The following is an 11,744-nucleotide window of genomic DNA, read 5'->3' on the forward strand; positions in this document are numbered from 1 at the left end:
TGGAAAAGAAGTGAAGGACCGGGTCTGTCGAAGTCATAAAGGTCACGGGCTGATCACTTCAACTCGAAGCACGTAGGATTTCAGCTGTACGAACCCCTTTGTAGTACAAGTCACAGGTTCTTTTTTGCTTTAGAAGAAATGTTTGAAGACAAAGGTAAGTGCTTATCAAAGGCATGCCACCAAGGTGCAGATGGTGGTACATTACAACTGACTCCGACTGATTTGGCAGCATGAAGCACTGTAGCTTGTGAATGAGCAGTGCTGAGGTTGTGGGTCTGGAATGTGCTGCTTACTGCGCTAGTGAGATTCCTGCACTGTGCTGAACTTGCCATGTGACAGACACATGTGGATTTACTGCGGGCTACCCCCCACCACCACCACCACAACCTCCTTTTTAACTCTGGCCCCTTCTTCCTAGCATGCTGTCATTACAACTCGAATGGCAATAACCTTTTTGTGCAAGTTAATCTTTAGGCCTGCATTGCTCCCTCCCTCCTCCAGATCCTGCAGGAAATGTTAACTGATGTCAATTAATTTGGAAGATATTTATGAGGAATTAATCTGTTCGGGAGCTGGCATCTCTTCTGATGGCAGGTCCTGAATGAAATGGGGAGCAGTGGAACTTTCCATATGGAAGGTATTACGATCTAGGACACAGCTGCAGTTTGTCTTGCCATCACCACAGCCATGTGGATAAGAGTGTAGCTAAACAGAGCAGGTTCAACTGGCTTGAGTCTCCCTGGACGCGTCTCTCGGCGATTATCTGAGGGTGGTGAGACTGTGGTCCAAGGTAAATTAAAACTTTGACCTTCCTGACAAACAGTGTGTTCTGGAAGTACCACTTGCTGAAAGCTTTCCGTGTGCCAGAGGTTGTTTTGATTCTAACTCCAATGGAAATCAGCCGTTAAGGTTCTGGTTTGGAATGTGCAACTGGCAGGCTTGGTTAAATACTGCCCTCTGTAGAGTGACGGGCCTTTCAGGCACCTGAAGACCGCTTCGCAAAGTATCCCACAGCAGTTGCTCGAGTCTTCTGTAGCTGTAGGCTCGCTTGCTTGGCTGGCTCGCCGTGTCAATCACACATTTGTATCGAAATCCCACATTTATATCTGCGCCACTGTTATAAAGAGGTATTTGTATTCCTTGGGATATTCGGGAGTAAACGGGTGGAGTAACAAAACGCAGGGCAGAGGGAATATCGGTCCGTGACCGTGGCCCCCGCCCCGCCCCCAGGCGAAAGGAACGAGGGGGGCTCATGTTCACCTCACAGGATGGCTGTCCTGCTCGTTGAGCAGATTTCCTCCACTGTGGCTCTGCTTATCTTGAAAAGAAGGCAGACATTGCTGGCACATGTTCATCGTCCCAATCCAGCCGTTTGATCCCCGGGAATTAAAGGCAATTAAAACAAAATGCATTTATTTATATGTTGTTTTCTAAAAAGAAAGACACCGCAGTGGCAAGTATATAAGAAGGAGGTGGTGGTGGTTGGTGGGGGGGAGGGAGGGTGTCATATTTTATGATTTTTTTTTTCCTTCTGTGAGATTTTGTATTATGGAAGAAGGGGGGGGAGATGAACCCTATCATGTTCTTGCCAGAAGCAGAGAGGCAATGATATTGACTTAAATGTGGGAAAATTAAAAGCGGCCATATGTTTTCACTTTGTGCTTTGTTTCCAGCAGATAGGGAGAGTCCTTTGAAGTGTGGATTGGCACAGTGGGGTGCTAGCTTCTGTAGAAAGGAGATGCTAAATGCTAAGGATGAGAAGGACACAAGGTACTCTTTTACCAATACAGAACCAAAATGAAAAAGGCAAATCCAATGATAATGTACATCTGTTCCAGGGTATTTATAGGCTTTGAACATTTTTTATGTGCAGATAAGTGGCTCCTTTTTCTTACAGTATCTTAGAACTTCAAAGGAGATTTGGAGGATAATGTAAATCGTTGGAATACGCCAGTTTTTGCCGACTCCAAGCAAGAAAAGAAAGAAGAAAAGAATTAAGGCTAATTGGTGTGGTAGGCTTTTATGTGTGAAAAGAAGGGGGGAAACACTTCAGTAATTTTTAAGTTCATTAAATAAAGGACTAATTGACAAAGTGTTAAAGATCAAACCCCATGTATGAGCAGTTCTAGTTAGGAGTAACTTTTCCCGTTTACTCAGGGAAGTGTTGAAAATTGCACTAGGAAGCGTTATTAAAGTTTGATACAGAAAAGTTGTGAAGTCTAATAGGTTGCATTTAATCATTCTGCTTGTGTGTTAAAGGGTTCAGCTGAATCTTTGTTTCAGCTGAGTTACGTTGCTGGTCCTCTTTTGTTGGGAGCAGTAGCCCTGAATTTTTGACCTTGGTGGCCTGGAGACCCTCTCATTCCACAGGACCTCGAGCAGAGCCTGAGAGAAGTACCTTGCTCAGCGGGGCAACAGGAGAGCCCTACACTCTGACCCAGTGTCCGTGCACTGCCTACTCCCTGCACAAAGGGAGATGGACATGACAGGAATAGTGTGTCTTTTTTCTGTGTTTGCATTTCTAAAAGGAGTAGTCCCATTTTAATGCTTTACTGCTGTTTGCCATTGTAAAATAATGCACAGTGCACTCCCGTTCCAGCCTGGAGAGCAGTCAGGCATGACACAAATCCATACTCGAAAAACAAGGTAAGAGAGGCAGTCATGGTGTAAGCATGATTAAACCAAAGGAAAATGGTTCCCTGCATGTCTACTATGGTGAATATTCATAATGGGGGTTTGGTACAATCTTGTCCTGGTCCAATGAGTAAGACATTACAATGCAAGGTCTTCAGTTTCAGTTGGACAGTCTCACAGTATCACCATTACATAATATGTCACCATTTAACACTGACAGTTTATATTCATATCAACATAAAAGATTCCCATGAGTGAGTCCATGATCTTTTCTGATAGATGAACTAAAGGGAGAGATATGTAACAGTGACCAGCCTGGTTTGTCAAGCATGGGGCTCGTCTGTGCAGCGACTCTGTGTCTAGACCTCTCTTCTGTTGCTTCTTTGAGCAGTCTGGTTCATAGTTGGTCCCATTATTGTCTCGTTTATACAGAAAGGTGTTTCTCCGGTGTCTGTTTGCTGTCTGATTCAATTTTAATGTGGAATTTGATTTGTAGAACGATTGTGGGGGGAAAGAGGAAGAAAATGAGTGGTCTGAAAGTCTTTTGTGAAATGGCAGAAACCCGTCAGTGGAGCCCCACTGGAAGTAAATGGAAGCAGCTTGTTTGAATTTATCCCAGATGGTTTTCTTTCCTTTGCTGGTAGACAGGGATGAGTCGTGTGTTTTATACACACCGCAAGAGGCCGGTAGACTCAGTGCCTCTACAATGTGGGAAGGGTGCATTGTTGTAGACTTGGCTCACTGACACTTTGCACTGAAGTGCTCTTCTGAAACATCTGATCTGCATTTTGTACCTATTCCATATCAATGAACTACTAATGTGTTCAATAGATATAGGATTACACATGTCCCTCGGCAAAGCAAGAGGTGACTACTCATTTCTGTCACATTCACAGTGGAGGGTGTTTTCTGGGCCTCTGCTCAAAAACGTCAGGCTGCAGGATTGTGGAGCCTCTCCTTTAGGAAGAGCTATATGCTCATTTCTCAAAAAGTGAAACACAAATGAAAACAAAACCACTGTACAGAGGTGGTGAAACTGGGCTTTGCATGGTACCCAGCATCAATATTGTCGTTGAAGCGTGGACAATAGCATGTTTATGTTAGCATTACAGCTTATTCATAATGTTATTAAAATGTGGTGATGATTTTCCTGACTTCTCAATCCCACAAGTGCAATATCTGAATAAAGACCCTCGTTACTGCATTTTATAAGCTACAGTACCAGCAATTCTTTATTAATCCTTTAGAGCTTCATTAAATATTAAAAATGTATAAAGCATCAATACAACAATTACCAGTAGCCCCTTAATGTAGTGCTATCATCCCTCTGATAAGAATATTGCTTGTTCTGTTCCAGCAGAGTCTTCTACATTGCTAACTTCTGCAAAAGAGCTGGTTCAGCTTGTTTTTAACAACAAATGGATAAAAACAAGTGAAGAGGGAAGTCAGGAGAAAAGAACTGCTCAGGTGCTTATTTGATTGGCACTTTCTTCACTGCTGCTCACAAACCGCTGATGTGTGCAAAGGGATGTGTTTATTCACGATCAGTGTGTTAATAATCCCCAAGTGAACGTATGCACTGACAGGCCTATATCACCCGCGCAGGTCTTGTCTGAAAGTGGTGCTGTACCCTGTGGGCTGGAAAAACGAGGCAGCAGACCAATTCTTCCTTCTCCCCATGCTGACGCCCCCCCCTCTCCCTGCTGCCGATGTTAAACAGTTGGGGTTCGTCCACCCTGGAAGGGGAACAAAAAATCCTTGTAGTTCTTGTTCATAGATTAAGATCCTTTTTTGTGCCAAAAAAACCAACCTGCTCTGAAAGGTAAAAAGAAATGAAGTGGGAGACAGAGGGGAAAAAAATCTTTTCCAAAGGGAGTGGAGGGGGGAAAGAGATCAGCCCAGAAGTTCCATTGGTTTTAGTAAATCACTGGGCTCTTTCTCTTTATAACATCAAAGGCAGCTCTTCCTCTTTGATGTCGCAGCATGCTGTTTAAGGTACAGCATGAATGGAGAAATGTCAAGCTGCAAGGTGCCTGTGTAGTTTATGTTGAGTACTGCAGAGGACCGGAGATGAAAGGAGAAAACAGAGTTTGATAATGAATGTCCAACAAGTAGGCAACGCATATCTAACAGCAAAGACCCAGCATGATAAGTTTTTGCTAACCTTGAATGCCACTCCCAAACTCTGAAAAGTGCCAGAGATGAGACTTTTTTTACTTTGGGGAAAAAAAGATAAACTTTCCTACTCTTGAAAAAGCCTTAGATGTGAGCTTTAATCTTTTTAGTCAATTAAAACCCCCTGTGGACACACACACACTCTCTCTCTCTCTCTGCCCTGTTCAGTTGGTTTCTGACTCTTTGAGCTTTGGCCTTCATTCCTGTGCTTTCTGAAGGCCCATCCAGTAACTGGGTTGCTTCATATCAAAGCAAACTTAGTTGACATGTTTTCCAAAGGAGGAAAATCTGATTTTTTCACATCTTCGAATATCATTCTCTTTGTATCCCAAGGTACAGTTTTACAGCTTCTAGAATACTGTGGTTTGGCTGTTTGAATGTGCCTGGCAAGTGCTGTGATTAACTGTAACACCAATGGCCTCTTGTGACTCCTTCTATATTAGGCTCCAGACGTTTTGAAGCACTCAAATGACGATTTCTGAGCTGTGTTCTGAGAGCAAGGAGGAGACATGCAAGCCTCTACACAAATAAGGCCTTGAAAAATAAAACACACAAGGAACATTAATTTCTAGTACGATAGCAGGAGGACAGGGCAGCCGTGTAAAGCTATTTCAGTTTTTCTCTTTTAGGGTCAACACAATTCATACACCAATGCCTAGATCAATGTGATTTTCATTTCCTCTGTGTTCCTTCAAGGTTGCAAGTATTTTCCACCAACAGCGTTTACAAAGGCGCCGGGGATATTGATAGCTCTGAACAGCAGTTTCCCAGAGCTAGACCATGGTGGATGCAGCCCTCAAAAGAACATCTGCAAAGAGCTGGCTAGCGCAGATCAAAAGCTGTCAAAATAGATGATGGGCTTTTTTATTTTCCTGGAACCCCAACCACTCTTTATCATTTTTCTCATTTAACTCACGTTTGCACCCTCCCACGCAGAAATTCAAGGATGGCCCGCGTGCAGTTTGTTTTTTTGAGCTCTTTTAATATTTTTTTCAGCTGATGTTTTTGAAAGAGGGACAGGGATGGGGGCAGGCGTAGTCATCCTTGAACAGATTCCACCCTCTGGTCTGCTGCGCATTTAACCACATCCTTTACTAAAGTCAGAATGATCCTTTTGACATTTATCTCCAGTTAAATGGCATATGGTCGTGGCTGATTTAAGCCCCCTCTTGGTAATATTCATTGTCACCAGTCCCATGTTACTAATGAGGACAGCAGTGGGTTGTCCTGATGCTGTAAGCCAGTGAAAGATATCAGGCTTAAGAGAAGGGTGCTGCAGTGCTTTGAGATGTGGGTGTGTTGGAGTCCTACACAGATTTCACTTTGTGCCCAGAGCCTGCCTTCCTTTAGGCTGCTTCACATTGTGCTTCTTCGGGAGCAGAGCAGGGTGGCAGCTCTTCTTCTCCTGCTTCGGCTCTTGTTAGATCCGGGGAGTTATCCCTCTTCTTCCTCTCCAGCGCTGCCAGATGCTGAAATGGGCCTTGCAGATGGAGAAGTGTTGGAGGTAGACCACTGCGCACGCCAGGCTTTCCATGGGTTCACAAAGTCCAGGGTCCAGCACTTATTTTAAATAAGATAAGATCACTTTATTGGTCACATACAATTTCTTTTGTATTAGGAATTTGTCTTTTTGCATACCCCTACTTGCTCTCCATGAGACACACAGACAGGGAGAGAAGCTTGGGATCAGAGCGGAGAGTCGGACATTTATACAGCGCCCCTGGAGCAGTTGGGGTTAAGGGCCTTGCTCAGGGGCCCAACAGAGTAGGATTCCTCTGCCGTCCACAGGATACAAACTGGCCACCTTCCAGCCACAGGTGCAGATCCTGAGCCACAGAGCCACCGCACTGCCCTCAATACTAAATACTGTGTTTCCAGTCCAGGTCTATGTACAGTACATCTTCCCATGAATGGAAGAACATTAGTTTAGTCTAATGTTCTGAACAATCACTTATTTACCAGGCATGCGATCAGTAAGCAGAAATGCAGTTAGTAAGTGACTCGTATTAGTATGTAGTTATTGATGGAGAGTAGCACATCTGAAACCCTATTAAGCCAGTGGGAGCAGTCCCAGTGCTGGTCTGAGCCTGGCCAGATTCTGGGTGGTATAATGTTTCACTTTCCTGCCCTGGGCCTGTAATTAAAGCCCTGACAGCTACAGTCTCCATTACAAATGCATACTGCACCCAACCTGGACTTTATGTTATTAGATCTGGTTAGTATTTTTTAGTAGACAAATGCAGAATTGTGAATCTCTCTGCAGGCTCAGAGCAGGTTTTATTCATTGTCTTGCCTGCAGCTTTAGTGCGGCCCATTTGGAGCATGAATTGAATGTCAAATAAACCACATTTTGATGAACATTTCCTCCACGTTAAGCAATGGCAAGGCCAGCTGTGTGTTAGATGGAAAAAATGCACCTCATCTCTACGTGAAATCTCTCCACTTTTGTTTTCCAGTTGGGGGTTATTAACTTGGAAGATGTGACACTGTCGCTGTCAGGCCTGGGAGACCGAAACCACTTATGAGCATAACTCAGGCTCTGGCCTGTGCTGCTGTGATTTTCTGTCCCAAATCTCAGCATTCAGCGACTCTGTTAGTCATCTTCAGCGTATCTCATACTAAACCCCCCTGTGAAACAGCAGTGTGACCTACATGCACTAGTGCTTAAAACAGCTGTTTAGTACTTTGAAATCCAGTATCGTGACAACGAAGTTAGCCTTCTGTCATCTGAACTTCTTTAGCTGAGTGGGTTGTTATAATAACCAGATCTTCTTCTCATCAGGTTGCTAGAGAAGCAGATTTATGGATCCTTAAAAGCGAGTTCTATCAACTTGAGCCTCAGATTTGATTGACCATGCAGGATAACTACTGTAGCTTATAGCTCTTTGGAAGACAGAAATAAAATGATCTTGCTCGGAAAGAGAGATCTTAAAAGACTGGCAGAAACAGGTATTGTATAGTCCATACCTGATCAGCAGTGGTATTAAGCTGACTAGAGAGCTCAAGATTCCCTCCCGGGGATGAGACACCAGTCCATTGCAGAGATCATCCTGCTGCAGTGCTGGTTCCCTCATGAAGTACCTCACTGAAAAGCAGAACAGCAGTGTCTGCAAGCAGGAACTTGAAACCCACTATCTGATCATCACGAGTCCGAAGGCTTACCCACTGCACTATCTAACCTCAGAGGAATCAGGATTGCCTGAAACTCACCACCGGTGAGATGAGGGTTAAAGAGAGCTATAATCAAATTCAGCAGTGAAAGAGATCAGAATTGGAAGAGCAGAGCTCCTAACGACTGAGCACTCATTTCTTGAATTCTTTCAGATTTGGGCAGCAGGGAAAGAAAACACCCATACTTCACCCATTCTTTAAACACGAGTGAGGCCTGTCTTAGGTGCGTTCCTTACATGTGGTTTCTGTGCTCCCCACCCGATCCAAGAAGGGATCAGTTACCGACACACTCCCTGAGTCCCCCGCGCACCCCCGCACTCTCTCCTTCTCTCACTCACACACAATGGGATGGCTGCAGGGTGCTCAGGGAGGGCTCTCGTCAGACTTGCTGACATCTTTTATCGCTTCTCAGAGGAACAGGCGAGAGCGAGTGCCTGCTTTGATCAGCGAGAAGGCGCAGAAGGTGTGGAGGAGTGCTGTGGAAGCCTGCCATGTGCTGAGTGCTGCAGATGCTGGCTGGCACGACGAACAGATCCGAAACCGAGGCAGGAGCTCTGCCAGGCCAGCCCAGGCTGTGGGCAGGGGGAACCGGTCTGCTGGCAGCTCCACAGGAGGACCACCGGGAATCTTCACAGGAAGGGCGCAGCACCGCCAGTCCACTCGACGCCTCTGTCTCTCACAGTGCCGCCGCTGGCCGCATTCCAGCTTCCGGAAAACAATTAACTGTTTTTAAACACTCTTTTCAGTTCCCCTGTGATAGCATCTGTCATCTCTTTTTTTTGTGTGTGTTGTCCTTTCCCCTGCTACGCACTCTAGGAACAATGCAAAAACCAGATCTGAATTCTGAATCTGAAAATTTTTCCCCCCAAGGCCACTTGGCTCAAGCTGGAGGCGAACCGGTCCAGCCAGCCAGCAGGGGGCGCTGTTTCCTACAGGCCTGGAGCCACAAGGTGCCTGCAGAAGAAAGTGAACCCGTGGCCCCTGCTTGCCTTATCGGTTGCTCTTCCAAGACTGAAGCAGGGAACTTCAGGACCTGCTGGGCTGCAGATACAAGGTACAGGAAGTGAGTAAGACAGTCCCATCCAAGATAGACAGGTCAATGAGACCATACAGGACAGCACACAACCCTATTTTAGAATCTGTTGGTGAGAACATGTGATCTGGGGCAAAGCTTACAGTCTTCATTATTCTTCACGGGCTTGTTTGTTCAGCACTGCCCTGGTGGTCAGAAACCCAGAACCCAGCCTCACAGCACAGGCTAATTATGGAATTTGTTCTCTAACTTCTTTTTCTTTCTACAGGAATGAATGGCTCTATGTTCTGGACTCACTGCAGGTGCATTGGACAGAGAGCTCATCAAAGCGCAATGGGGAAAGAGAGCAGCAGTCTCTCAGCGCTGGCGAGTCTACCGAACGGGCCCATCGTGCGGCGCGCGGTGATGTGTAAGGAATGTCTTTATCTGAGCTTCACAAGGCGGTAACCTCTGATTTACACGGCTGAAACTCCTGCGTTTGGCTGCATTCCTCCATCCTCCGGTCGGCCCACAGGACCACTTCTGGAACAGAAAGAAACATGTTGTAAGAAATTCCTCACCTCTTTTGTCATTTAAAAAAAAACTTCCAAGTACAGTTTGAAAAATCTTGCATGCAGAGAAACATTCAGTGCAAGTTATTGTGCATGATGGAGATGTTTTTTTCCCCATATACCCACAGGGAAATACTGTACTTAGTCTAAACAGAAATAAGGATTTTGCAGCATTGTCACGGAATAACAGAAAGGAGTTTCTTCGCACAAGTTTCTTAACTGTAATTTTGGGATGGAAAACCAGTGCAAGTATTCTGAGTAGTATTAGTGGAACAGCTCAGGTTTATTAGTGCAGTAGCTCCCAGAGAAATGTTGGGATAAAAATAAAAGCAGAGGTTCCGTGTCCAAGCTTTTTTTTTGCATATCTTTATAAAACACATTTAGCTGAACAAAAAGGATTTTGAAGATGCCAAACTTCAAACAGCCCTAAGCCCCAGGCACTGGAGCCTGTCATGTGTGGAGATGCTATCAGAGAGCGGTTTCACGATCAATGGTACGGGCTGAAGCACTGTGGGGGACAAGCACTTTAGTGCCAGGAAAAAAAAACGCTTATGTTAATTCATGATTTTTGCATATTGCGTCATTAAATCTTCCGCGATAGTCTTGAATAATGCATCTCGAGTCAGTGGAACTGATGAGATGTCTTTGTTTGCTGATCCATGTGGGTGTTGTGTTTTTGTCCTTTAAGAATTACCATGTCCTACAGTGTGACAGTCCCATCAGCTGTACTGAGTACTAATACTGGAGGGAGTGGGGTGGGCTTGGGTCTTTGGGTTGTGCAGTTTTTCATTTGCCCTGATTGAAATCAGGGGCAGCATAGGGGTCAGGACTGAAAGATTGTGGCTACAAATCCCTGCTGCGTATGCATCCCTGCTGGATGTGTCTTTGGTGTTATTTATTCCTGTTGGTTCTGTACTTGAGCTTCAATCAAGATTGAAAAACCTTGGGGTTATATTCAATTCTGGCTTAACATTTGACCCTCATGTGCAGCATACTGTCAGAACATCTTTTTTTCACCTCAGAAATATCGCTAGACTACGCTCTATGCTATCACTAACTGTGGCTGAAAAGCTGATCAACACATTTGTGTTCTCCCGAATTGTAATGCTCTACTCAGCTGCATACTGCAGTATGTCCAAAATTCAGCAGACAGAATCCTGACCAGGTCTAGTGCAAGTGTTCACAATGCTCCTATCCTGGAGTCCTTGCACTGGTTTCCGGTCAAATTCCGTGTAGACTTTGCTCACCTATGGCTTGGCACCTCAGTACCTGTCTGAACTTTTATCGCCCTACTCCCCACCTCGCAACCTCCGCTCTTCAAATTCTGCTCTCCTTACTGTCCCCCAAGCCCGTCTACATTGTATGGGTGACAGGGCCTTCTCCTGTTATGCCCCCAAGCTCTGGAACTCTCTGCCCAAGGATATCAGAGAGTCACCTTCTCTAAACTCCTTCAAATCCAGACTCAAAACCCTCTTCTTCAGAAAAGCCTTTACTTAACTGGTTCCATTCTTCACCCCTCTGTTTTTCTTAGTAATAATAATAATAATAATAATAATAATAATAAACTTTATTTTATATAGTGCCTTTAAAGGTGGCTTCTCAAAGCGCTTTACAGGATGACAATAAGATTAAATAAGAAGAATACAACAATAAATAAGAAGATTTCACAAGATAGGACACAATTATAATTACAACAATACAACAATAACAATAGAGGAGACCGTGGATGGTGGTATTAAGAAGAGCAGAGGGGTGAAGAATGGAACCAGCTAAGTAAAGGCTTTTCTGAAGAAGAGGGTTTTGAGTCTGGATTTGAAGGAGTTTAGAGAAGGTGACTCTCTAATATCCTTGGGCAAAGAGTTCCAGAGCTTGGGGGCATAACAGGAGAAGGTCCTGTCACCCATACAATGTAGAGGGGCTTGGGGGACAGTAAGGAGGGCAGAATTTGAAGAGCGGAGGTTGCGAGGTGGGGAGTAGGGCGATAAAAGTTCAGACTGGTATTGAGGTACCACCATCCACGGTCTCCTCTATATATTGTAATTGTGTTTTATCTTGTGTATTCTTCTTTTTTATTGTTGTTGTCATCCTGTAGAGTGCTTTGAGAAGCCACCTTTAAAGGCGCTTTATAAAATAAAGTTTATTATTATTATTATTATTATTATTATTATTATTATTATTAT

Source organism: Lepisosteus oculatus, chromosome 20, assembly GCF_040954835.1.
Source record: "Lepisosteus oculatus isolate fLepOcu1 chromosome 20, fLepOcu1.hap2, whole genome shotgun sequence".
Lineage (NCBI taxonomy): Eukaryota > Metazoa > Chordata > Actinopteri > Semionotiformes > Lepisosteidae > Lepisosteus > Lepisosteus oculatus.